The sequence below is a fragment of the Rattus norvegicus genome, chromosome 5 (genome assembly GCF_021556685.1).
Source record: "Rattus norvegicus strain SHRSP/BbbUtx chromosome 5, alternate assembly SHRSP_T2T, whole genome shotgun sequence".
NCBI classification, from domain to species: domain Eukaryota; kingdom Metazoa; phylum Chordata; class Mammalia; order Rodentia; family Muridae; genus Rattus; species Rattus norvegicus.
Genome location: NC_141538.1, coordinates 17,751,285 through 17,778,090, shown reverse-complemented (window position 1 = coordinate 17,778,090; position 26,806 = coordinate 17,751,285). Strand labels below are relative to the sequence as shown.

The 26,806-nt window shown below is 41.1% G+C and overlaps 2 pseudogenes; both read left to right on the top strand.

Moving 5' to 3' along the window:
• The first annotated feature begins 21,616 nt into the window (after window positions 1-21,616).
• Window positions 21,617-22,034, top strand: Rps15-ps4 (ribosomal protein S15, pseudogene 4; annotated as a pseudogene).
• A 2,078-nt stretch (window positions 22,035-24,112) lies between these two features.
• On the top strand, window positions 24,113-24,938 carry Tiprl-ps2 (TOR signaling pathway regulator, pseudogene 2; annotated as a pseudogene).
• The last annotated feature ends 1,868 nt before the right edge of the window (window positions 24,939-26,806 follow it).

Genomic DNA, 26,806 nt, shown 5'->3' with positions numbered 1-26,806 from the left:
ATGGGTCCCAGATAGAACTGAAGGGGGGTAGTGAAGAATGTAATATCAGAATATAGTAAATACATGTATAACAATTTTAATGAATAAAAGACTAAAAGAAAGGTAAGGTTATAGAGAAATGAGAATTCAGCATGTAGCTGGAAGAAATATGGAAAACAATATGAGGCTCTCTCAAAAAATGAAAATAAAACTACCACATGATTCAATAATCATTATTGGATTATTGAATATTGGTTATTGGGTATATATCCAAAGGAAAATGAATTATATTTCAAAGAGATTTTGTACTCCTGTGTTGATTACAGCACATTCTCAATGGATAAGAAATGACCCTCTGTCCATAAACTGGTGAATGAATAAATAAAACACAGTTGAGTACCTCTCATTGTCATAGTTAGAGTTTCTATTGTTGAGACAAAACAACATGACCAAAAGCAAGTTGGAGGGAAAGAGGCTTATTTGGCTTACACTTCCATATTGCTTATGTTTGAAATCAGGATAGAAACTCAAAAAGGAGAGGATGCATAGAGACAGGAGCTGATTCAGAAACCATTGGTGGCTGCAGCTTTCTGCATTGCTTCACCTGGCTTTCTCATCCTGCTTTCTTATAGAACCCAAGGCCACCAGTTCAGGGATGGCACCACTCACCATGGGCTGGACCCTCCTCCACTAGTCGCTAATTAATAAAATGCCTTACAGCTAGATCTCATAGAAGCATTTTCTCAAGTGGGGTTTCTTCCTCTCTGATAACTTTAGCGTGTGTCAAGCTGACACAAACCAGACAGTACAATTATAAAACAGAGTGAAACAAAACATGAGTCATTAAAAATGTAGAGCATCTGAATAGGACTTGTGTGCTTGCTTGAAGATAACTCCACTTGAACTCACAGGAATTCTCCTGCCTCTATCTCCTGAGTACTGAGAAACTAAAGGTGCACGCTATGTCTTACCAATTCATTTATTTTTGAAGATTTATTTTGTATTTATGAATGTTTTTAGTGTATAAATGAGGTTACAGATGATGTGAGTTGCCACAGAGGTGATGGAAATCAAACCTAGGTCCTCCAAAGGAACAAGTTCTCTTTACATTGAGCCATCTCTCCAGCACCAGCATGTCTCATTTTCATAAAGGAATACTCCTTGTGAGAAAGTGGTGGGTATGGGCAGAGAGAGAGTAGACTCCAGGACCTAACCCCAGCCCCAATTGCAGGTGTTTCTCCAGTGCTGAGTTCTATCCCCCTGCCTCACCCAGTGCCCTTGTTAGGCCTCTGTTCTCCTACTGTTACAAAGAGCATGACCAAAGGGAACTTGTTGAGAAAAGGGGTTTATTTTACATCGTGGTTCATAATCTATCATGAAGCATAGTCAGGGAAGGATCTCAAGCCATGGAGGAATATTGCTCATTGACTTGCTCTGCCTGGCTTGCTCAGCCTGCTTTCTTATACCATCCAGGACCACTGGCCCACATGTGGCACTACCCATAGTGGGCTGGGCCCTCCCAAATCATTCACTCAATCATTAATCCAGAAAGTGTCTCCTAGATATTCCTACTGGTATATTTGATGGGGGCATTTTCCCAGTTGGGGTTTCCTCTTCCCAGATGACCCCAGCTCATGTCATGTTGAGAGTAAACTAACCAGAACAACTGGTAGTGCATACTCTGGAGTCTTAAAACCCTTGTTAGGGTAGGCACTGGCAACCTCTTTGACATTCTTCTGTCCATCTCAGGCCATTAGCACTGCCAGATGTGCCACAAGTTGCCATGCAGCTCCATCTGTTCTATATGATATGCAATGTTACAGCATTCATTCATCTTCATGGAGAGTTAAAGTCAGCACATCATTCACTCATTTTGCCTTTCACTTTGTTATGTGGAAGGCATTAAACAGTGAATCTCCCAGTAATAGCTGATCTGCCTCAATACTGCAGAAGAGCATTGACTCTCCTCTCCAAACCTTTGTGTCTGCATTTCCAACTTTTCTTTTTATTTCCATGCAAAAAGAAGAGCCTGTGAATGTTCTTTCAATTCAAATGAAAATATTAGAATTTAATGTGATTCATATGGAGATGCTTGTGCTACCTTTAAAAATTATTCTCAGGGGTTAAATAATTGATTTTTTCCCTTTTTTATTTTAAAAAACAGTTTGCATTGAGCCATTCTTCAAGATAGTGGAAGGAAAACACCCAGAGAGGAAGCTTGCATAGCCAAAGGATAATACTCAATATTTTGACTGTGTGCATAGAAGAAACGTGGGTGAGCTGTCACAAAGGACAGCCAAAAGCTGGCAGTCATAGTAAATAAAACTTTTGTATTTCTATCTGAATATGAATAGTGCTGCGTTTTCCCCAGCTCTGGATTTCCCCAGGCCCTGAGCCGGCACACATTTGTGGGAAGCTATTCACTAAAATGCACCTGCTTGAGTGACAGGGAGTTGGCTGTCCCTAAAAGACACTGATATTTTACCAAGGGATTATTTATCTCTAGCTTGAACTTGGCTTTAAAAAAAAAGACCTAAAACAAAACCAGCTGACCAAACAAAAACAAAACCTAGTTTCTTAACTGCTTAATGTTTCTTTATGTCCTTTTCTTCCACAAAATGCATGATTTTGTGAGAAAGCACATCCAGTGAATAAGGCATGTAGGTGGTGTCCAGGCTGGAATGAGGTCCTCTTCTATGCTTCAAGACAGATATCAGTGTCCTGAGGCTCAATTTACTTTGCGATAATAATAAACAAGGATAACCAGACATTGAAATGATGGAATTAATTTTATACGTCAACTTGACTGGAGTCTCCATTTCTATATGTGTGTCTGTGAGGGTGTTTGTGAATAAGATTATCTTTTAACAGATGATTGACTACAGCATATTGTTCTCCCTATGAGGTGCACCTCAACTGATGAGGGAGAGATTTGACTAGAACAAAATCCTGGGCCTCTTCATCACCTCTTCCAGATCCCACAACAGTGTTGGCCTTTGACACAAAGTTGGACATTGGCTCTGCAGAATTTTGCATCATCAGCCTACATAATCACATAAACCAATGCTTGTGATTAGTGTCTTTCTCTGTATGCACATTCTATTCTCTTTCTCTGTGAGACTCTATCATACTATTATGAAGATATACAAAATTTCACATGACAACATGACTCAGTCTGAACTATCATTAATTAATGAAGACAGGGATAGCTGCTTGGAATGCTGCAAGCACTTAATTCCTTCACTTGACAAACATGCAACATTTCCCTCTGCTGAATCTGACTTATCCTAGGGTCTGAACAAAAGTTGTTCTTTTGTGGAATTATTCTGCATTGGAGTGTAGGGAGATGAGAATGTGACCAATGAGAATGATGGAGGAGAGTGCTTATGGAAAGATTTGCTGACTGAAGACATTGGATCAGAATCTCAAAGAAATAGAAGATCAAAGTAAGCAGAAGATCTACTAAGTTAATTACCATAGCCCTCCGGTAGGAAAAAAAAAGAGGTCAGGCTCTTGAAGCAGACATTGTAGGGGATGATGCTAGAAACCATGACCAGCTCAGGAGATGTTTGAGTCTTGAGAAGTCTGAAGTACTCTGGATTTGACATCAAGAGCAAGAAATCTCTGGTTGTGTGTGTGTGTGTGTGTGTGTGTGTGTGTGTTTTCATATAGTAAGCTGTTTTCCAATTAACCTATCTCCCTAGCCCCTATTGGATGCTTTTGAACACACAGTATTATTTTCTTTTGGTCACTGGATTCCAGGTGAGTATTAGTCTAAAGAAGAAGGGAAGAAATGTAATTTAATGTATGTGGCATTTTCATCATTGTTACTACTGTTATTCACATTATAAGAAAGAACTACATTTGACAGAAAGATGAGTATCTGGGATGAAAATGTCATGGCTAATGCTTCCCTGTAGTGGGCACAGGAATTCTTGGGTGGCCTGTCTTACTTAGGGTTTTATTGCTATGAACAGACACCATGGCCACAGCAACCCTTATAAAGAAAAATATTTCATTGGGACTGACTTACAGTTCAGAGGTTTAGTCCACTATCCTCATGGTAGAAAGCACTGTGGCAGACAAGAAGACATGGTGCTGGATAAGTAGCTAAGAATTGTACATCTAGATTCATAGGCAGCATGAAGAGAGAGACACTGGCCCTGGCTTGAGCTTCTGAAGCCTCAAAGCCCACCCACAGTGACACAGCTACTCAAACATGGTTACAGTTCCTAATAGTGCCACTTCCCTGTGGGTCTACGGGGGCTATTTTGATTCAAACTACCAGAAGGTCTGGTCAAACATAATGTCTGAACCCACTGTAGTGGCATAGGCTTATAACCCCAGCTACTCCAGGAGCTGGGATAGAGATTGCTAAAGCTAGGCATTTGAAATCAGTCTGGACGATACAGTGAAATCCCATCTTAAAAAACAAAACCTCAATGACTAAGTGGGTCAGGTGCTTGCTACCAAAACTTAGACCTGAGTTTGGACATCTAGTGCCCACATAACAAGCCTGACATGATGCCATGTGCCTGTAATTCCATCACTGGGGTAGAAAGAAAGCAGAGATAGGCAGATCTTACTGGCCTAACTCTCACTCCCCCTCAAAAAATGAGCTTCAATGAGAAATTCTATTTTAAAAAAATAAGGAAGATACTGAATATCTATTACTGGACTTAACACATCTTAGGGGTTGGGGATTTAGCTCAGTGGTAGAGCGCTTGCCTAGCAAGCACAAGGCCCTGGGTTCGGTCCCCAGCTCTGAAAAAAAAGAAAAAAAAAAAGAAAAAACAAACAAACACATCTTAGTGTTCTACTGTTGTGAAGAGACACCCTGACCTCAGCAACTCAAAAAAACAAAAAGGATTTAATTTGGGGCTTGCTTATAGTTTCAGAGGTTTAGTGGATTATCCTCATGGTGGGGAGTGTGGCTGCACACAGGTAGACATAGTACCTGAGAGTTCTATATCTGAACTAAAGGCAGCAGGAAGAAAAAGCCACTGGGCCTACTTTGGGCTTTTGAAATCTCAATACCCACCCTCAGTGATACATGTTCTCCAACAAGGCCACTTATACTCCAACAAGGTCATAACCCTTAATCCACTCCTTAATGACCAAGCCTTTTCTTATCCAAGCAACCACAACACACACACACACACACACACACACACACACACACACACACTCAAAATAAAAATAAAGCATCAGAAAGGAGTGTCCACCACTTCCTGACCTAGGGCTTCTGATAAAGCTTATCTAGAGTGGAGCCAGGAATAAAGATATTGAGCAAATTCCCAAGGGCTGCTGCTACTGCTGCTGGTAGCCTATGTCTATGCAAATTACATGGATCTATACATTACATTTTTTATATCAATCATAGAATACTTAGTTGGTAGAAGGAATCAGCTCTATTAAGTAAATATTTTATTTTAAACAAATAATTGTTGGTAGGTAAACACTAACTTACAAATCTGAAATGCTCTGCAGTTCAGAAAGCATTCAGTCTCATTTGTTCTCTGAATATAGGTCAGATGAGTAAGGAGTAAGATGTAAATTAGTCTTCTAAAGAGGTAGAGACAATGAACAAGAGCACCTGAACTAGAAGCCAGGTCTCCAGCTGACATACAAGATCATTTTCCATTAAGTCTTGCTGTTCATCTACAAAGACCGGTTTAATTTATTTCTTTTTCTTCAGATAGGCCAATTTCAAACTCATGAAAATCCTCTTCCCTCAGCCTGCAAGTGGTGGGATTACAGATGTGAATCATCTCTCCTACCTGAGATCACAGTTTGACACAGAAAAATTAAAGGTCAGTGGGCTTCAAGGTGTAGCACAGTTGGCAGAGTGCCATTCCCAGTACCTCATAAACCAGATGTCATGGTGCATTACCATTGACCAGCATAGACAGGAGGATCAGCAGTCACCCTTAAGGATGGAGGAAGATTGTCCATGGCTACATAGTGAATTGATGGCCAGCTTTGGATACACTAAATCCTGTCTCAAGTAAATACATAAAGGAATATAGGAATGAGTAAACTTCAAAAAGAAAAAATGGAATTAAAGTCTGAAAGATATTGCTGATCAGATAATATAAGTTAAAATTCTTTCTTTGTACAATTTTATTTAAAAAATTCCATTGCTTGTCTCTTAACAATACCCCTGTTTTAGTGTATACTCCTGGAAACAATCAATGGTAATATTCGAGGTTACTGGTAACTGAAGAGAAGAACCATGCTTAGACATTGGCATTGTTCAGGTAAGTGCATGCAGCCACACCAGTCCCAGGACCTATCCATTGTTAGACACTCACACTCTTGTAGTATTGCTCAAAATAATGCTAACATTAATATCCCTGAAAAACAATCTTTCCTGTGTGTTAGTTAAGACTGTGGTGAGCAACAGAACCCATGGTAAGTTGCTCTCCAAAGTGAAGAAACTGCTGTGTACAGGGTATGATGTTCTTATGAGCACAGGTTTCTCTATCAATCAGGGGTGTGTATAGCTGTTTTCCATCCAGAATGCTGGAGTAGGTTTATCGAAGACTCCCTAGACCTTTTTGTCTTTAGTTTTTTTTCTCAATCAATAGAACCTAGGAGAGACGCCACATGCACTTTGTAGCCTGGTGTCCTCTACACTCTCTCAGAGACACACTAGATCCTAGGCCCTTAAGCTACACAGTCTATTTATCTGCATGGTAAAAGTCATATGTACTTTGAAAAAGAGTTTCAGTATAGTCATACCTTAAGCTTACTGTGCAAATGGGATTTGGGGAGTGAGAATAATTGTTATTAAGAAACTTTCTGGCCTGGAGAGATGGCTCAGTGGTAAAGAGCACTGACTGCTCTTTGAACCTGTTTAATTCCCAGCAACCATTTGTAATGAGATCTGATGTCCCCTTCTGGTGTGCCTGAAGACAGCAACAGTGTATTCATATACATGAAGTAAACAAAATAAATCTTAAAAAAAAAAAAGAAACTTTCCAAAATTGTACTGATCTTAAACATGTCTAAAAGAAAGGGTCTGGTGTCAGACTCTAGAAGTTTGAACCAGCCCAAATAAGTTATGCTGAACAGAGTTTCCTTCTTAGTTCTGTTTTTGCTGTCTGTAGAACATGAAGAGGACCCACACACACACACACTGCAGAACTAAGCTGTGGGCACAATGAACCCAAGATTAGCTCTGAGATTTGGATAACCAATGTGAGTGCATGGCTATACTTCAAGACACAATGCTAGGGGAGATAGAGAAAACCCAGTTGGGTGAAATAAGTCACCATGGATCGCCTGGAAAAGGATAATACCTTGGTTTACATCTAACATGGCTGAGACAATGTGAGGAGTTATATCCTCCTGCAAAATGAGGGTGCTGTGACCAGAAGAAGGAACAGACCTGGCAGGCAAAATGCCACCCTTTCTGGTTCACAGCCCGGGCTTATTCTTGGTGTTGCTACATGTAAAGTAGCCAAAGCCATTCTGTGCAATTTCCTGATGCACCTTATTCCTAACAAGGGGGAAAAATGTGGCTTAATCACCATAGAGCTGGGTGAAATCCCAAAGAAGTTGAAATCTCCAAGCCAGTGGGAAATCACTGTTTCATAATTGTTGTGGTTTTCTTCCAGAGAATGAAGCTATCAGAGCTGAATGGGACATTAGGAGCTCTGTAATTAATGGTCTGAATTAGGTTTGATTTTGTATGTAACCAAATTTCAAATGGTGGAGGACTTCTGAGTTATAAATTCTGAGTTTGAAGGCTAGACGCCAGTTGTTTCAGCCTGAAATGGTTTTATACAAGCAAATCAAGGACTTGGATTTGGACTTCTGGTTCATTTCTCTAATCAGAAGTCAGAAGGAAAATATACTTTTATAAAATGATAAAATACCATTCAGGATCAGCTTGAGTTTATATACTGGGTTAAACGTTAAGTCCAACTAGAGTTTGTATATGTACAACAGTCTTATTAATAGTTACATTTATATTAATATAAAATATATCGACATACATAGTGTTTATATTATTACATGGCATTTATGTTATTACTAACCATTGGATTGTTTTTTCTAACAAGACATATATTCAATCTGTGTTGTCCTATTTTTTATTAATTTAATCTATTGAGAGAATACTCTATGCTGGACTCTGCCAGGGTGCTGTAATACAAAGAAACAAAGAGGAATGGTATCTTGAAGAGAACACAGTCAAGGCAGAATGAGAGCAATGTGTCTATTCACTGGCTCTTACATAACAATTCTCTAAGATAAGTGTAAGTACCTCTACAGTAGAGATGGTCTCAAAGTCTACAGAGCTTTGGTTGGTTAGGCTCTACCTGAACTTTGCTCTAAAGCTTGTGCTATTTTCTGTAAGCAAAGCATTCTTGGGAGAGTTAAATATGTATCCAAGAGCAGAGGCTTTGAACGAGGCTATAAAAGTTAAGTGCAAACAATGAGGCTTTGTCGCGCCCACCTCGTCTGGCAAGGAAGACGCAACACCGTCGGATCCTTGTCAACAGCCTTTATTGCAGGACACCTTCATTGCTGATACGGGGACCCCAAGCGGCAAAAGCGCTCGCCTTATATACACAAACAGGCTGGGGCTATGCTAATTGTCTTTCAGGGATTGGTGGAGCACGAATCACCCCACTATCACCCCACTATCACCCCTGCTACTTGTCCTCCAGGGATTGGCAGAGAATGAATCACCTCACTAGCATAGTACCGCCCCCTCAGTAGCATATTACTGGCCAACTGACACCAGGTGCAAAAACTGCACATGCACAGTACCGTTGTTCACCACTGGAGGGCGCCCTACAAGGCTTTGCATGTAGAAGAATGCAAATGGATCCGTTCTTAACTCCTATACAAAGCTCAAGTCCAAGTAGATCAAGGACCTCCACATAAAAACCAGATACACTGAAAACTAATAGAAGAGAAAATGGGGAAGAGCCTCGAACATAAGGGAACATTTTCTGAACAGAACACCAATGGCTTATGCTCTAAGATCAAGAATCAACAAATGGAACCTCATAAAATTGCAAAGCTTCTGTAAGGCAAAGGACACTGTCAATAGGACAAAATGGTAACCAACAGATTGGGAAAAGATCTTTACCAATCCTATATCTGATAGAGGGCTAATATCTAATATATACAAAGAACTCCAGAAGTTATACTCCAGAGAACCAAATAACCCTATTAAAAATGGGGTAAAGAGCTAAACAAAGAATTCACAGCTGAGGAATACTGAGTGGCTAAGAAACACCTAATGAAATGTTCAACATCCTTAGTCATCAGGGAAATGCAAATCAAAACAACCCTGAGATTCCACCTCACATAGTCAGAATGGCTAAGACCAAAAACTCAGGAGACAGCAAATGCTGGCGAGGATGTGGAGAAAGAGGGACACTCCTCCATTGTTGGTGGGATTGCAGACTGGTACAACCATTCTGGAAATCAGTCTGGAGGTTCCTCAGAAAATTGGACATAGTACTACCTGAAGACCCAGCTATACCTCTCTTGGGCATATACCCAAAAGATGCCCCAACATATAACAAAGACACATGCTCCACTATGTTCATGGCAGCCTTATTTATAATAGCCAGAAGCTGGAAAGAACCCAGATGCCCTTCAACAGAGGAATGGATACAGAAAATGTGGTACAGCTACACAATGGAATATTACTCAGCTATCAAAAACAACGAGTTTATGAAATTCGTAGGCAAATGGTTGGAACTGGAAAATATCATCCTGAGTGAGGTAACCCAATCACAGAAAAACACACATGGTATGCACTCATTGATAAGTGGCTATTAGCCCAAATGCTTGAATTACCCTAGATGCCTAGAACAAATGAAACTCAAGACAGATGATCAAAATGTGAATGCTTCACTCCTTCTTTAAAAGGGGAACAAGAATACCCTTGGCAGGGAATAGAGAGGCAAAGATTAAAACAGACACAGAAGGAACACCCATTCAGAGCCTGCCCCACATGTGGCCCATACATATACAGCCATCCAATTAGACAAGATGGATGAAGCAAAGAAGTGCAGACCGACAGGAGAGACACAGCCAGAATACTGCAAACACAGAGGCGAATGCCAGCAGCAAACCACTAAACTGAGAATAGGACCCCCGTTGAAGGAATCAGAGAAAGAACTGGAAGAGCTTGAAGGGGCTCGAGGCCCCTTATGAACAACAATGCCAAGCAACCAGAGCTTCCAGGGACTAAGCCACTACCTAAAGACTATACATGGACTGACCCTGGACTCTGACCTCATAGGTAGGAATGAATATCCTAGTAAGAGCACCAGTGGAAGGGGAAGCCCTGGGTCCTGCTAAGACTGAACCCCCAGTGAACTAGATTGTTGGGGGGGGGCGGCAATGGGGGGAGGATGGGGAGGGGAACACCGATAAGAAAGGGGAGGGGGAAGGGGGTGTTTGCCCGGAAACCGGGAAAGGGAATAACACTTGAAATGTATATAAGAAATACTCAAGTTAATAAAAAAAAAAAAAAAAAAGGAGAAGGAACAAAATATCCATGGGAGATAGAGGGCGGGAGGAACTTGGGAGGAATATAGGAAGGGAATGGGAAAACAGGGGGTAGGATCAGGTATGGGAGGAGATAGGCATGATATACAGAGGGTCAGGAATTTGAACAGAGGTATGGAGCGATGGGGGATGGGGAACTGGGGGTAGCCACTAGCAAGACCCAGATGCCAGGAATGCAAGAAGCTCCCAGGATCCAACAGGGATGAGATTAGCTGAAATGCCCTACAAAGGGGAGGGAGAATCTGTAGAGACCATATCCAGAAGTTAGGCAAGGCCCCTGTTTGGGGGATGGGGCCACCCACTCATCTCCAAATTTTTAACCCCAAGTGGCTCCTGTCTAAAGGAAATACGGGGACAAAGTGTGGAGCAAAGACTGAAGGAAAGGCCATCCAGAAAAATGCCCCCATCAGGGATTTATCCCATATACAGACACCAAAGCCAGACACTATTGTAAATGCCAAGAAGTACTTGCAAACAGGAGCCTGATATAGCTGTCTCCTGAAAGGTTCTGCCAGAGCGTAAAAGGTACCAAGGTGGATGCCACAGCCAACCATTGGACTCGTAAAGGCGTCCCCAATGGAGGAGTTATAGAAAGGACTGAAGGAGCTGAAGGGATTTGCAACCGCATAGGTAGAACAACAATATCAAGCAATCAGACTAAACCACCAACCAAAGAGCACACATGGAGGGAGCCCATGCCTCCAGCCACATATATAGCAAAGGATGGCATTGTCTGGGATCAGTAAGAGGAGAGGCCCTTGATCCTGTGAAGACTCGATTTCCCCAGTGTAGGGGAATGCCAGAGTGGTGAAGTTGGGACGAGTGGGTGGAAGGGTGTGGATGAGAGGGGGAACACCCTCAAATGCAGGGGGAGGGGAGATGAAATATGGAGATTCCAGAGGGGAAACGGAAAGGGGATAACAATTGAAATGTAAATACATAAAATAGTCAATAAAAAAAGAATATAGGGGCTGGGGATTTAGCTCAGTGGTAGAGCGCTTACCTAGGAAGCGCAAGGCCCTGGGTTCGGTCCCCAGCTCCGAAAAAAAAAAAAAGAACCAAAAAAAAAAAAAAAAAAAGAATATAAGGAATTGCATTACAATGAGTGACCTAGGAATCAGACAGCTCACAAGAAACTACCATCTCTAGCCATATACCATCAAGCTGTAAAACCTAGAAGAAATGGAAAGTTCTAGAAATGAATAACCTACTAGAACTAGCTCATGAAAACCAAAAATCCTAAATAAACTTGTAACAGGTGCAGAGACTGAATCACCATCAGAACCTCCCGAGCAAGCAAAGGCCAGGGTCCAGATGCTCCTGGGGCATCTGTCAAACTTTCAGTAAATATCCAAAACTAGTTGTCTTCAGAATCTTCCAAACACTAAAGACACAAGAACACTTCAGTTCATCACCTTTAAGTCAAAGCCAGACAGTACAAATGGTAAAACGGACCAAGGCAGCCACCAGCATCTCGACAAAAGAGCTGCAAACCTCTCTCATTCTCTTGCCTTCTTGCTCTCTGTCCTCTCCTGCTTCCCCTATCTCTCCATTCCCCTCCCTCCATTTCATGTGCTCATGGCTGGCCTCTACTCCTCTGTGAGTGCTCTCTCTCTCTCTCTCTCTCTCTCTCTCTCTCTCTCTCTCTCTCTCTCCGCCTTTCTCTGTTTCTACTACCCTCTCAGCTGCCCTCCATGCCCTGAATAAACTCTATTCTATACAAAAAAAAAAAAAAGCTGCAAACCAATCCAGCAACAAAATAAAAGGCATTATATCCAAGATGCCCGAGTAATTTGATTTATGAAAATCAATTAGTTTGTTAAAATGACAGTAAGAATAAATAATAAATTATATGATTGTCTTAGTAAATGTAAAGAGAAAATGACAGAACGCAGTATACTTTTATGACAAATCTCAATAAATTAAGAACTGGAAGAAAATGCTTCAACATAAAAGAGGCTCTGGTAAAAACCCGGAATCTTTTCATTAAATATCAAGAGTGAGGCAAGGATGTCAGCTCTCGCCACTTCTGTTTAACATAGTGCTGGAAGTAAAAGGCATCCAAATTGGAAAGGAAGAAATCAATTATCCCTGCTGGCAGAACACATCGTTTTATACATATTAGAAATATTCTATCTTTAAAAACAGAACTAATAAATGGATTCAATAAAGTTGTAGCACAAAACATATCAGAATAACAAAAACCAGTTATGCTTCTAAATGCTAAAAAACGAACCATCCAAAGAGAAAATTAAGAAAACAATTTTCACCATAGCAAAAAGAGCATGATGATTTTGCTAGCTGAGAAGCCCAAAGTATTGCTGTGACATTAAATGGGGCAAAATAGAAATGACACCATGTATCTGTTGGACAAGAAAGGTCAATCTTATTAGAATGTCAATTCAATCCACTGACTGTATAAAATCCCCCCAAGACTTTTGGGGGAAGGCATTGGAAACAGGGTTTCTCTGTGCAACCCTGGCTATCCTGGAACTCTTATAGACCAGGTTGACCTTGAACTCAGAGATCTGCTTGCTACTCATCCCAAAAGCTAGAATTAAAAGCATGAGCCAACACTACAAAAGAAGACTTTTTTTTAAGTAGAAAAAAATCTTATAATTTAAGGGGAAATACCAAAGACTGATAACAGCCAAACCAATCCAGAGAGAAAGGAGGGGGCCACAGCCCATGCTGATTTCAACGTTAGTGTGAGTCTATAGTAACAACACCAGGATGTTTCTTGCAGACATGTAGACCAGTGGAGCAAAATGCACCAGGAAAAATCTCACCTACAGCAAACTGACCTCTCACAGGGGTGACAAGACTGTGTAAATGGGAAAGAGAGTATTCTCAATAAATACTCCAAGAAGGTTGGTTATATGAATGTAAAAGAATGAAATTGAACTCTCACACTGTAAACAAACACCATCTCCGAATGGATTAAAGTCTCACATGTAATTGCAACTTTAAAGTGCTGGGAGAAAGGCATTGGTCTTAGCATTCATTTTCATAAATATGACCCCAAAAGTACAGGCAATAAAAACAAAAATTAACAAGCTTTTGCACAGTGAAGAAAACAAAAGGAAAAGTCGACCTCAGAAGTGATGGGATGCATTTCATGTAAGAAGTAACTGTCAATAGCCTGGTTTGAAAATGGGCTAATGACTGAACAGACATTTCTCCAAAGAGATGTTCAAATATCCAGCAGTAAGATCAAAACACATTCACTGGCCCTGACATTGAAGAAAGGCGAATGAATGAAAACCATGAGGATGTATCCGGCCACATCTGCCAGGATACCTCTTCGTTTTTAAAAGACAAAGAGAATGCACATTGGCAAGAATGAGGAAAAATTAGAATCTTTTACGTATGAATACAAAATAGCATGGCTGCTAAGGAATCTGATATATAGAATTTATTTTTAAAAATTAGCACTAGAGTTCATGGGAAAGCTCGCTGGTAAGAGTACTTGCACCTACGGTAAGTAAAGCTCTAGACTGAGTCCCTGACACCGAACAGCCTCTGCTTTCTAGCAGGGTGGTACTCCTCTGCAATCCCAGCACCAGTGAAGCTACAGGATCCTAAGTTCCATCCTGGTGCAGGCTATGCGGCAAAATTCAGGCAAGTTCCAGGCCAGTCTGGGGTACATAATGAAGCCTTGTCTTAAACACAGCAAAATGAAGAAGAGTTACCATATTATCTAGCAGTTCTTCTCCCAAGTACACAGTACACCCACACCCAACGGAACTGAAATTATAGCTTCAAAAATGTGACATCAGCAAGACCTGAGAACAAGCTAGATAGGTCAGCCATAAAAAGACCAGTACTCAGTTGGGGATTTAGCTCAGTGGTAGAGCGCTTGCCTAGGAAGCGCAAGGCCCTGGGTTCGGTCCCCAGCTCTGAAAAAAAGAACCAAAAAAAAAAAAAAAAAGACCAGTACTCCATGACTCCAGTTACAGAATATCTGAATTATTCAAATTCATGAAATTCAGGGCGTCTGAATGGTAGCTACTAAGGGCTTGGAGACAGGCTGAAGTTCAGTTAAGTGAGCAGAGTATGTTCTAGGGAGCTGCTTGCTGTTCAGAGCACTGTCACATTGCCAACAATGTATTTGACACTTGAAATTTGTTAAAACGGTATGTTTCCTATTGAGTATTTGTACCACAGCAAAATTATTTTCTCTCAAAAATAAACATTTTTTTTCAAATTCCAAAATGAATGACCAAAGATCCCCCTCTCCTGGCTAGTACAAGTAACTGCTCCTTCTTCATAAATATGCAGTTCAACCTTCTCGTTTTATAAGAAAAAGGTTGGGGCTATCCAATTATAAAATCGCACCTGCTTCCAGATAGTGTCAGTCTTGGAAAAGCCTATCTCCTTGAACCGCAGCTCACCACTTGCTAACTCAAACTACTTAACCATTTCTCTACAAGCCCTCATCTGCTTACAACAAGCAATACCTGTCTTCATCCTGGGCTGCATTTCTAGGCTCTCTAACATTTCCGCAGAAAGCAGGGGCTGCCTTCCCTTATTAATTGCGAAACTGGATAAATGCTCTCTTATCACAAAAGTCAGTGGTGTGTTTTGTATTGTCTGTGGACCCTTTGTGTGGTATAAAATATTATTGAACATGAGACCTAGCATCATGATTTAAGTCACAATCACCCGAGAACTACACAGTGGGGAGAAGCAAGCTCTTCCTCAAACTTGCCCCAGTTCACAAGAGAGTAGGCACTTTCCTTGTTCAGACTGACAGGCTTCAAATGCATGATTTTGGGGGGGGGGGGGACAACTCAAGTGTTTGAATGGAAAACCTTGCCCTCGGGCTGACAGATGGTAAAGGCTCTTGCCGCATAAGCCCAGAGACCTGAAAACAATTTGAAGGTGAGAGGGGAAAACTGACTTTATAACTTCATCCTCTAACCTCCACATACATGTCATGCCACCCCAACACAAGCACACCCAGGCACACACACAGTAATTAAATTTTGACAAAAATCACTAATGATTAATGATTTTTTTTCTAAAAAGGAGCATTAGTCCTTGGAGACTCTGGGAGATTGTCTTGTTTAAACAGAGATTCACCTTTATCCTTGAGTAATACACTTTGTAGATGTCTGGTTAGCTGTTGTGTCTTTACATCATTAGAGTCTGTCTTGCATGTATTATATTACTGGTTATAAATAGAATTCCCAAGGCCTTTCTTATTGACAATCTATAGCTTTGTGTGATTTGTTGTCAGATGTAATTAGGTTTTTTTTTTAATCTGTGTTGTGATAGGACCAATAATGAACTTGTTTTATTTGAAGAGTGAGTTGACTTCTCTGCTATTTTCTTATTGAACCCTGTATTTTATATTGTTGCTGATATCATTAGTCCATGCTCTTTTTGTAGGAACCTTTTAAGTTTTCAAGTTCATTTTGTAACATTGGTTTAGCTAACACCAGAAAGTGTTTTCTGTATGAACATTTCACTGCTGAAAGAGACGTGAAACATCACCGTTTAAATCCCTTCAGTGCCCAAATGTACAAAAGCAATCTAGGAAAAAGTTAATATGGCATTTTGAATAAATTTGCTAACACATTATATAACTTGGGAACAACAGAGGCTTAAGCCCAAGCACAGTCTTCGTATTCCACACAAAAAAGCACTGCAGAAGTAAAGTTTGTTTAAAAACATTAAAACTCAGGTTCATATAAATACAGTTTTGCTTAATCTGTGCTATGCCAAATAACCCCCACTAGCTCCTCAGCCTCAGGTGTCCATTTCTGGCTGTATCAGTGCAAGAATGGACACTGCTGCATGTGCTTTCAGATACGCTTATACATATAAATACAGATCACGGACATCTGTTTTTAATACGTTTCCTTAAAACCCCTGTCTCTAAAAATAAATACATTAAGTAAGCTGCTTGTTAGTAGCCACTTCTGAATTCCCTCACGAGCCAATCAGAACAATTTTCACAATGGCAGGGACCGCTAGCTGCCTTTTAAACCTCCTGTGGAGAGTAAACATGGAAGTGCAGCCTCGGTAGTGAAACACCACGCCCAAGCTGTAGCAATGGGAGCAACATCTTCCTGTCCTCTGTGATCCGTCTCTGCAATGCCTCTGTATCTGTCCAGTGGGAGGCCAGCATTTCCTAGAGACAACACTTTGTTCAACTGACATTGCCTTCTAGGCAAAGCTGCCACTGCTTCTGACGCATTGTTGCAGGACATAACACAACGGCGGTTGTGTCTGATGCTGCTCAGATCACAGTGAGGAGGTAAAGCAGGAGGAGCCCTGCTGTCTGAAGGGAGCAATGCTCCCAGAACAGCACCAGCACATAAGGGACCTGGGGCTCTGAACCCAAGTGCCACAAAGGAACTCAAAACCAGTGCCAGGATGGGAACACCAGACATCTGACACCATGGTTCAAACAAGAGAAATAGTAAGATGCTCAAAATGGTTCCTAAAGAAAGGATTCAACTCACAAGGAAATGGAGCTATGCTAATGTTTTACATACCACCCTCACAGACAACAAAAGCAAAAACTTCTTAAAATGGTATGCCAGACCAAACTGTTTAATGTACATAATACTTGACCTTGTCATTGCTCAGAATATAAAAAAGTCAAAAATATAAGAAATCCACGATAAGTTAGTGAGAATTTCTAATGCCACTGCCCACATTTTAAAGAGGAAAACTTAAAAACCAACTTTAAAAAACTCAATATGCTTACAGCTTCAGATTGCTAGTTATGAATCAAATGTAAAGGTGTCTATTCACATATAAACAAGGCCTCTATTTCATTAACTTCAATATGATTAAACCTTTGGATATTTCAATCTGTAGACTCCACAGGGTAAGGCTGAATTTATCAGGTATAAATAAAATATCTAGGTCCATGATGTACTGTAGTTCTGAGAAAACAAGTATACCAAATATGTACAGGCTGACTGATGTCTTCCCTTAAAACACATGTACCAGTACCAAGCCACACTGTCTCTTCAGTTTCTCTGGTTGAGAAAATGAGACAACAGCATTCTTCTTCCTCTTCTCTCATCTTGAGCGAGAGGTCAGAGGCAGGGACTAGGTTGGCCGGTGCAGTCGTTTGGGCATGAGCTCTGAGTCAGGGTCCATGGGATACTTTCACTTCTGTCCCTGAGCAGCCGCTGCACATCTGTCAATGAACTCGAACAGCATCTCCTTGGTGACAGGGTTTGAGATACTATTGCACACGGCCATGGCTGTGTTGTAAGCATTTGGGAAACTTTTGTCTATTCTCTGTCTCATGAAGACCCAGCTGTTGTTCTCAAATTTGCATTCTATAATTTTGTTGTCGTACTGTTTTAGTTCTTTTGTCACCTGCCATGGCTTCCCTCCCTCTCCCTCCTGTCTCTTCCTCCTTTCAGTTCCAGTCTCCTCTTCCTTCAAACTTCTCTCCCCACTGGTCTCTCCTTAATCACTGTTAATTTCTTAGCTCCAGCTGACCAGCATCAATTGTCCCAGTAATGTAAAGGTTTCACTTTAGTAATTCTAGTATCTTGTTAATCACAGGATTCTTCAGTTCCAGCTAACCAAAACCACAGAATCTTCACAATCAAAATAGCAATGGTCTTGATTTAATCTTCCCTCTGAAATTTCATAAGCCTGCCCTCGATCATTTGTACTGTTCTCAACATTATCATCCAAGCTCTTACAGAACATCCCACAGAGCTCTTAATGGAATTGCTTCCGATAGCTTGCTCAGCTTGCTTTCTTATAAAATCCAGAACTAACAGTGCAGGGATGACACCATCCACAATGGGCTGAGTCCTCCCACCTTGTTTACTAGTTGAGGAAATGCCTTACAGTTGGATCTCATAGAGGCCATTTCCTCAACTGAGGCTCCTTTCTCTGTGATAACTCCAGCTTATGTCAAGTTGACATGCAAAATTAGCATACATACAATATCATAGTTAGATTGGGGTGGGTTGAGATGGGAATAGGAGGGATCAGGTGGAGCAAAGAAGGGAAAAAATTCTAGGAAAGACAACTGGAACCCAGGGAGAAGTTGAAGTAGAAACCTAGTGGAATGGAAACTCCCAGGAATCTATGAGGGTGAACCTAGCTAAGACTCCTAATAATGGGAAATACAGAGTCTGTACCAGCCTTTAACCAGGCAAGACTTCCAGTGAAGGAATTGGGACACCAACCCAGTCACAAAACCTTCAACCTAAAAAATTTTCCACCTCTATGTTGTGCTGGGGTAAAGGTGGCATAGAAAATCATGGGAGTTGCCAGCTAATGGTTGGTTCATCTTGAGATCCATGAGATAAGAGGGATCTCACCTGAGACTGCCTGGAGAGGGCCAGGAACCAGAGGCCAGATAACCTAGGATAAAACCAAGCATGCTAGGAATAAAAAGAAAGTACATGAAATAATTCCAATATTTTGCTGTACTTGTAGACAGTAGCCTAGCATAATAATCATCAGAGAGATTTCATACAGATGCAGAGACCCATAGTCAAACATTAGGTGGAGCTCCATGAATTCATCAAGAGAGGAAGGATTGTAGGATATAAAGAGTCAAAGTCATCCCAAGAAAACTCACAGACTCTACTAACCTGGGCTTAAAAGGGCTCAGAGACTTAACCAACAATCAGGGAATCTGTATTGGTCTGAACTAGGCCCTCTGAATATATTCTATGGCTGAGTTGCTTGGTGTTCTTGTAGGACTCCTAATGTGGGAGCAGGGCTGTTTCTGAAGTGTTTGCTACCTTTGAGGCCGTTTTCCTCCTACTGGGTTGCCTTACCTAACCTTAATATGAGGGGAGATGCCTAGTCTTAGTATAACTTATTATGCTATGTTTGGTTGATATTGCTAGGAGGCCTGCATGCCCTTTTCTGAAAGGAAATGTGGAAAGAGTGGATGGGGAAGAGAGTTGGAGGAGAGGAGAGAGGGGAAACTGGTCAGGATGTAATATTTGAAAGAGTAAATGTATTTTTTAAAAAAGAAAAGAACTTAAAGTGCTCTTCTACTCCTTAAAATGCCCTAGGCTAGCTGGTGTATCATGCAGCCCCCTAACCTCAAGGACAATCCAATCTACCAAGGGTTCTGAAATGCAAAGATAGACCTCAAGAACCCAGCATCCTGCTTCTTTGGGGAATTATTTCACACACTCTCCCAGTTACATCCATCTTCTGTAGTTTCTGAGTCTCCTCAGACCTTCTGCAATATCACTCTTTCATTCATTCTCATTGGCTTCCTCTTCAAAGAGCTCTAAGATTAGCCTTGGAGTTGCCACCCTTTGAGTGTGATAAAGTGGTCTATAAAGAACTGTGGTATTAGTCTATAAAAATCTCTCACCGTTTCCCTTTCCTGAGCACTCTCCTTTCAGTGTGTCTTCCTAATATGAAATGGGAACCAGAGAAACCTTGTTTTCTAGGATGGGCCTAAATGACCTCAATTTACAATTTTTATTGGTTAGCAACTGTAGCTTTTAAGTCGAGAGAATACTAATTAAATCAGAACATTAATGATATAATTTTTAATCATTACTTGACTCTGGGATATTTTTTATGTGTTAAGCAAAATATAGTTCAATTCATTAGGTTATAATTATGTTAATTATACTAATTTGCTAAATTAATTATCAGCATATCGTAAAATATTTAAGATGGTTTGAAAGCGAGCTTGCAAATGAGAAAGTGACGGTGGGGCTGGGAAGGAACTCAGTTGGTCAAGTGTCAACATGTCATGTACAAAGACCTTATTCCACTTCCAGCACCACAAAATAAAATAAAATAAATAAAATAACTGTCTATTGATTTTCCTTAGCCAAATTTTTAACCTGAAGTTAATCCTAAGAAAACTCTCAGAAAAATCACCAAATGTAAAATAACTGGTCTGTACTTCACAGAAAAGTCAATGATATAAGAGATAAAGGAAGTGAGGAGGAAGAGAAGGAGGGAGACACAGAGAAAACAAGAACTCACAATTACATAAAAAGGCTAAAGATGGGCAAAATAATCCTGAAGAAAAAATCCAACATGGATCACCACACCTGACTTCAACTTATTCTACATGATATTGGTAACACACACACACACACACACACACACACACAGAGAGAGAGAGAGAGAGAGAGAGAGGGGGGGGGGGGGAATAAAATGGAGAATACAGTCAAAACTCTACACAACTATAGCTACATTTTTTTGACAAATGCAATGAAAAAGCAAACAGCATCTTCAATAAATGATGCTAGGGGACTGGGTGTCAATATAAAACAGAAAAGAAAAAAACACTAGATTTCTATCTTTCACTCTGTGCAAAGCTCAACTTCTAAGATCTCAAGATAGAACTTGACACTTTAAAAATACTAGGAAAAAAAAGAGTATGGTATGCACTTCAAGATATAGGCACAGGACAGGTCTTTCTGAATAGATACTGGGGACTCAGAAAGCAAGACCAACAACCAACAATTGGCAGCTCAAAAAATTAAAGCTCCTGGACAGTACAGGAGACTATCAATCAAGTGAAGAGACAGCACACAGGCTAGGGGAAGACCCTTGCCAATTATACATCTAACAGAGGATTGGTGTCTAGAGTGTATAAAGAATTCAAGAAACTAAAATATCAAGGAAGCAAGGTACGTACTTAAAACATGGACTGTGGAACTGAACAGACGATTCTCTGAAGAAAGATATTCAAATGGCTGGTAAATACTTTTAAAGGAGTACAGCACCCTTAGCCATCAAGAGAATGCAGGTTAACAGTATTTTAAGATTCTACTTCACCCCAGTTAGAACAGCTATCATCCAGAACACTATGAGAGCTGGAGAGATGGCTAGCTCGATGGTTAAGAGCATCAGGGCTCAGTTCTCAGGACCCAGATGATGGCTCACAGCTGTGTGACTCTGGTGCCCTCTTCTGGCCCCCACAGGAATTTTATACACAAGTACACAGACATGCAAACAACACTCATACACACAAAATAAATTAATTAATTTTAAAATATACATAAAAATGATAACAAAATCTGTCCAGAAATTGAGTAAATAATGCTTAAATGTTGCTAGTAAGAGTGGACAAAAGTGCATCCTTTTCTGAGCAGCCACCAAGACAGCTAAAGTAGAACAGAAGAAACTGACTTTCCACAAGTTCACCTACTATGGCATGGACCTGAACCAACTGCTGGACATGTCCAGTGAGCCGCTGATACAGTTGTACAGCCCACCAGAGGCAGCGCCTGAAATGTGGCCTGCAGCGTAAGCAGCATTCACTCACTACGCAAGCGCTTGAGACAAGCCAAGAATGAGGCGCCACCCAGAGAAGCCGGAGGTGGTGAAGAGCATGAGGGGCATGCTCTTCCTGCCTGAGATGGTTGGCAGCATGGTGGGTGTGTACAATGGCAAGACATTAAACCAGGCAGAGATCAAAACAGAGATGATTGGCCACTACCTGGGCGAGTTCTCCATCACCTACTTATAATCACGGCCGACCTGATATTGGTGCCACCTACTCCTCCTGCGTCATCCCCCTCAAATAGCTGAGGCCAACGAAGACTCATTTTTAGTCAAAAAATATTAAAAAAAAATAATGGAGCAAGGTGTGATCATTATGGAAGCCAATATGGAGGTTTCTCAAAAAAGCCAAAAACAGAACTACCATATGATTCCACCATAGGTATGTTTGCGCATGTGTGAATATTGATGCTCTATTAACAATAAATGAATAGAAGTGGAATCAGTGTGTCAACTGATGAATGGACAATGAAACTGAACTGTGGTAAATAAATACAGTAGAATTTTAATCAGCTATTTAAAAAGACAAAAGATTTGTATGAAATAGATGGAACTGGAAAATATCATACTCTAGGAGGTAACCAGAAAATAGATTTTCAGTCATATGTGGATTCTAGCTTTGGATTTATAGATTTTTGTATTTACATTGGAGTGTGTGTGGAAGCCAGGAAGAAAGGAATTGTGAAAAAAGGAGAGATACTAGGAATATAAAAGTGTGTGTAGAGGTGCGTTAACAAAATCAATGATACATAAAAAGCCATAGAGAAATTTACTGCTTTATTAGCTAAAAAATACAATTTAATATTTAGGGCTGGATATATGACTCAGTGGTGAAGAGCACTTAGTATTCTTCCAGAGGACTGGAGTTTAGTTCCCAGTAACCATTTCAGATGGCTTTCAAACTTCTATGACTCCAGCACCCTCTTCTGACCTCCCTAGGCACCTGCATACATACAGCATACAATCGCAGACACACACACATATGGAAAAATACTTCTGTAGGAAAAAAAAACTTCTTTTTAAACTTAAGAATCAGAATAATAAGCTCTGAGAACAGCTGGTTTCCTCAAGAGTAGATAATGCTGTTTCCAGAGATCATATGCTTTTAAATGAAAATCCCAGCACCAGGCACAAAATACTTAATGAGTTATTGGTCAGTAAGTACCAAGAGGCCTCAAACAGAATACTGGCTATTTCCAGCCTTTGGTTGACCAAAAACTATATGACAAGACGCTACTGCTGCTGCTGCTGTCACCGCTGCTGCCACCGCTGCCGCCGCTGCTGCTGCAGACACAGTACATTTTGGAACAGGATACAGAGAACTGAATTTAGAACTGAGCTGGAAGCTCCCTCTCCATCCTGGCTAATATCCATGTTATGGGAGTTGCTGCGGGAGAAATCTCAAGTCTTACCTGCATACAGACTAAGTTTGCTACAGTACCCACCTGATAGTCTGGAAATACCCTATGCCCAATGAGTGCATTGAGGGTAACCAACCGCTTTGAGATTTGACTGGAGCCCCATGTCACAGAAAGTAATACATGTGTGGTACTATAAACTTACTTTAAAACCTCTGGCTGAGGAGGTCATGGGCCCAGGCAGGAAGAAAACGTATCTGTAGAGTAGTATCACTCTCAACCTGGAGCCCTAAATGAAACTTCTATATTACCCTGACCCAAAGGCCTAGGAATATGACAGAGGAGGGTAGAAATATTGTTAGCACCAGAGGATGCATAAAAGTGCCATGAAATACCACCACTCGGATACGACACAATTATTACAGACATGAACACGTAGCAACAACGAATACCTACATGAGATCAGGCCTTTTAACATGCACTATGGATAGAGACATTCATGAGGCCCAACCCCCTCCAGAGGAGATAAAGATGGTAGTGGTTATTGCAGAAAGGGTTTTATTGTCTTAGTTAGGGTTACTATTGCTACAATGGAAAGACGAACAAAGCAACATAGGGAGGAACAGGTTTATTTCTCCCATAGTTCCATAGAATGATCATGACCAAAAGCAGTGAGGGCAGGAACTCAAGCAGAGTGGGAACCTGGAGGCAGGAGTTAATGCAGCAGCCATGGAGGGGTGCTACTTACTAGCTTGCTTCTCTTGGCTTGCTCAGCCAGCTTTCTTGTAGAACCCAGGACCCAGGGCAGGGCCCTCCCCCATTGATCACTAATTAAGAAAATACCTGGGGCCACACCGCAACCGCAGACACTTGCTCCTAGTAGTCCAGCGGCTCCGCTTCTGCCTTGATGATCCACGGCTTTCAGAGACTACCAGGACTTCTTCCGGCCTTGGAAGCTGACGGCGTCCAAGACCCACATCATGAAGTCTGCAGGTGTGGAAAAGTTAGCTGACAAGCTGTATATGGCATCCCTCCCTCCCTCCCTCCCTGAAATGATGTTTGGAGATAACGTTCTAAGGATCCAGCATGACTCTGGCTTTGAAAGAGTTCAATGCTACAGATGCACTGAGATGTGTGAACAACTACCAGGGCATGCTCAAAGTAGCTTGTGCTGAAGAGTGACAGGAAAGAAGAACGGAGGGTGAACATTCCAAAGAAGCTACTAAACCATGTGACTGGACCTATACAACAGATTATAAAGAGTCATTGCTTGGAGAATCTCTTAAGTTAAAGGTTGTACCTACAACAGATCATATAGATACAGAAACATTGAAAGCCAGAGAACAGATAAAATTTTTTGAAGAAGTTCTCCCTTTTGAGGATGAATTGCATGATCACAGAGTTTCCAGCCGGAGTGTGAAAATTCGAGTAATGCCTTCCAGCTTTTTTTCTGCTACTGCGGTTTTTCCTCAGAAAAAAACTGATGGGGCGCTCATCCGAACAAATGACACAAGGCTTTACCATGAAACTGACAAGACCTACATGTTACGACGATATACATCCAGAGAGAGCAAAATTGCTAATTTAATGCATGTCACATCTTCCCTCTTCACAGAACCTAACGAAATAGCACAGTATTTACCAATTAAGGAAGCAGTTTGTGAGAAGCTAGTATTTCCAGAAAGAACTGATCTTAATCCTGTGCCCTCAGAATCAAATGTGATACAGCATACTCTCCATGTGGAACCTGACTGGGTACCTTGGCTCTTCATAGGGGTGCTTTTATTATGAGAATTAATTTCCTTGCTTATGAGTAGATTTTTCTGTAGCCTTAAAGGAAAATAAAAGATTCTTGCAGGCAGGTTCCACCCAACTCCTATTTATCCTCTTTTCAAGTTCCTACTCCAGAGAGATACATGCTCTGGGGCTTAATTTGGGTTTTTAACTCATCACAAATTGGGACCTCAGCAGTGATCTTTGTGTGCCTCAAGAGGGGGAGGTAATCTGCATCCATCCTGAAGATCATCTACGGAGAAGAGGCTGACTTGTAAATGCCATCACTGAGCCATGATGCCCTGTGACCGTCACAGGATTCTGACTACATGCTCTTGTGATACTCTGGCTCTTGGCTGTGGGTTTTCTGGTGTTTATTCACATTTCTGGAGAGTTGTGACATGTCACCTACATAAGTAATCTTGTGTTATTCATTAGTTGGAATTTCTGGACAGCATCATATTGTGTGTGTTTGTACACACATGCATTTTTTAAATCTTTTCTTTTAAATGTCTTTGTCTCTGAGTAGTGTTAGATTATTTATTTTGATAATTCATTGTTTAATTGTGGAGAATTAAATTAAATAATTGACTTTTTAAATTAAAGAGTAGGCAGTAGAGAGGAGTGTGCTTTTGAAAATTGTATTAGTGTATTCCTGTGAGGAGTACAAAGGTGTTTCCTTGGCCATTTCTAAATATGACATATGCTATTTTCTTTTCTTTTCTTTTTTTTATGCTGATGGGTTATCCCCATCTTTTTTTTTTTAGTGTGGATGATTTTCATTTTTTTTATTTATTTAATACGTAATAATAATTCTTTGGTTTCCGGGTAAATATCCCCCTCCCCCCTCCCCTTCCTTAACGGTGTTCCCCTCCCAAACATCCCCCCATTGCCGCCCTCCCCCCAACAGTCTAGTTCACTGGGTGTTCAGTCTTAGCAGGACCCAGGGCTTCCCCTTCCACTGGTGCTCTTACTAGGATATTCATTGCTACCTATGAGGTCAGAGTCCAGGGTCAGTCCATGTATAGTCTTTAGGTAGTGGCTTAGTCCCTGGAAGCTCTGGTTGCTTGGCATTGTTGTACATATAGGGTCTCGAGCCCCTTCAAGCTCTTCCAGTTCTTTCTCTGATTCCTTCAACGGGGGTCCTATTCTCAGTTTAGTGGTTTGCTGCTGGCATTCGCCTCTGTATTTGCTGTATTCTGGCTGTGTCTCTCAGGAGACATCCGGCTCCTGTCGGTCTGCACTTCTTTGCTTCATCCATCTTGTCTAATTGGGTGGCTGTATATGTATGGGCCACATGTGGGGCAGGCTCTGAATGGGAGCTCCTTCAGTCTCTGTTTTAATCTTTGCCTCTCTCTTCCCTGCCAAGGGTATTCTTGTTCCCCTTTTAGAGAAGGAGTGAAGCATTCACATTTTGATCATCCGTCTCGAGTTTCATTTGTTCTAGGCATCTAGGGTAATTCAAGCATTTGGGCTAAGAGCCACTTATCAGTGAGTGCATACCATGTATGTCTTTCTGTGTTTGGGTTAGCTCACTCAGGATGATATTTTCCAGTTCCAACCATTTGCCTACGAATTTCATAAAGCCGTTGTTTTTGATAGCTGAGTAATATTCCATTGTGTAGATGTACCATATTTTCTGTATCCATTCCTCTGTTGAAGGGCATCTGGGTTCTTTCCAGCTTCTGGCTATTATAAATAAGGCTGCGATGAACAAAGTGGAGCACGTGTCTTTTTTATATGTTGGGGCATCTTTTGGGTATATGCCCAAGAGAGGTATAGCTGGATCCTCAGGCAGTTCAATGTCCAATTTTCTGAGGATCCTCCAGACTGATTTCCAGAATGGTTGTACCAGTCTGCAATCCCACCAACAATGGAGGAGTGTT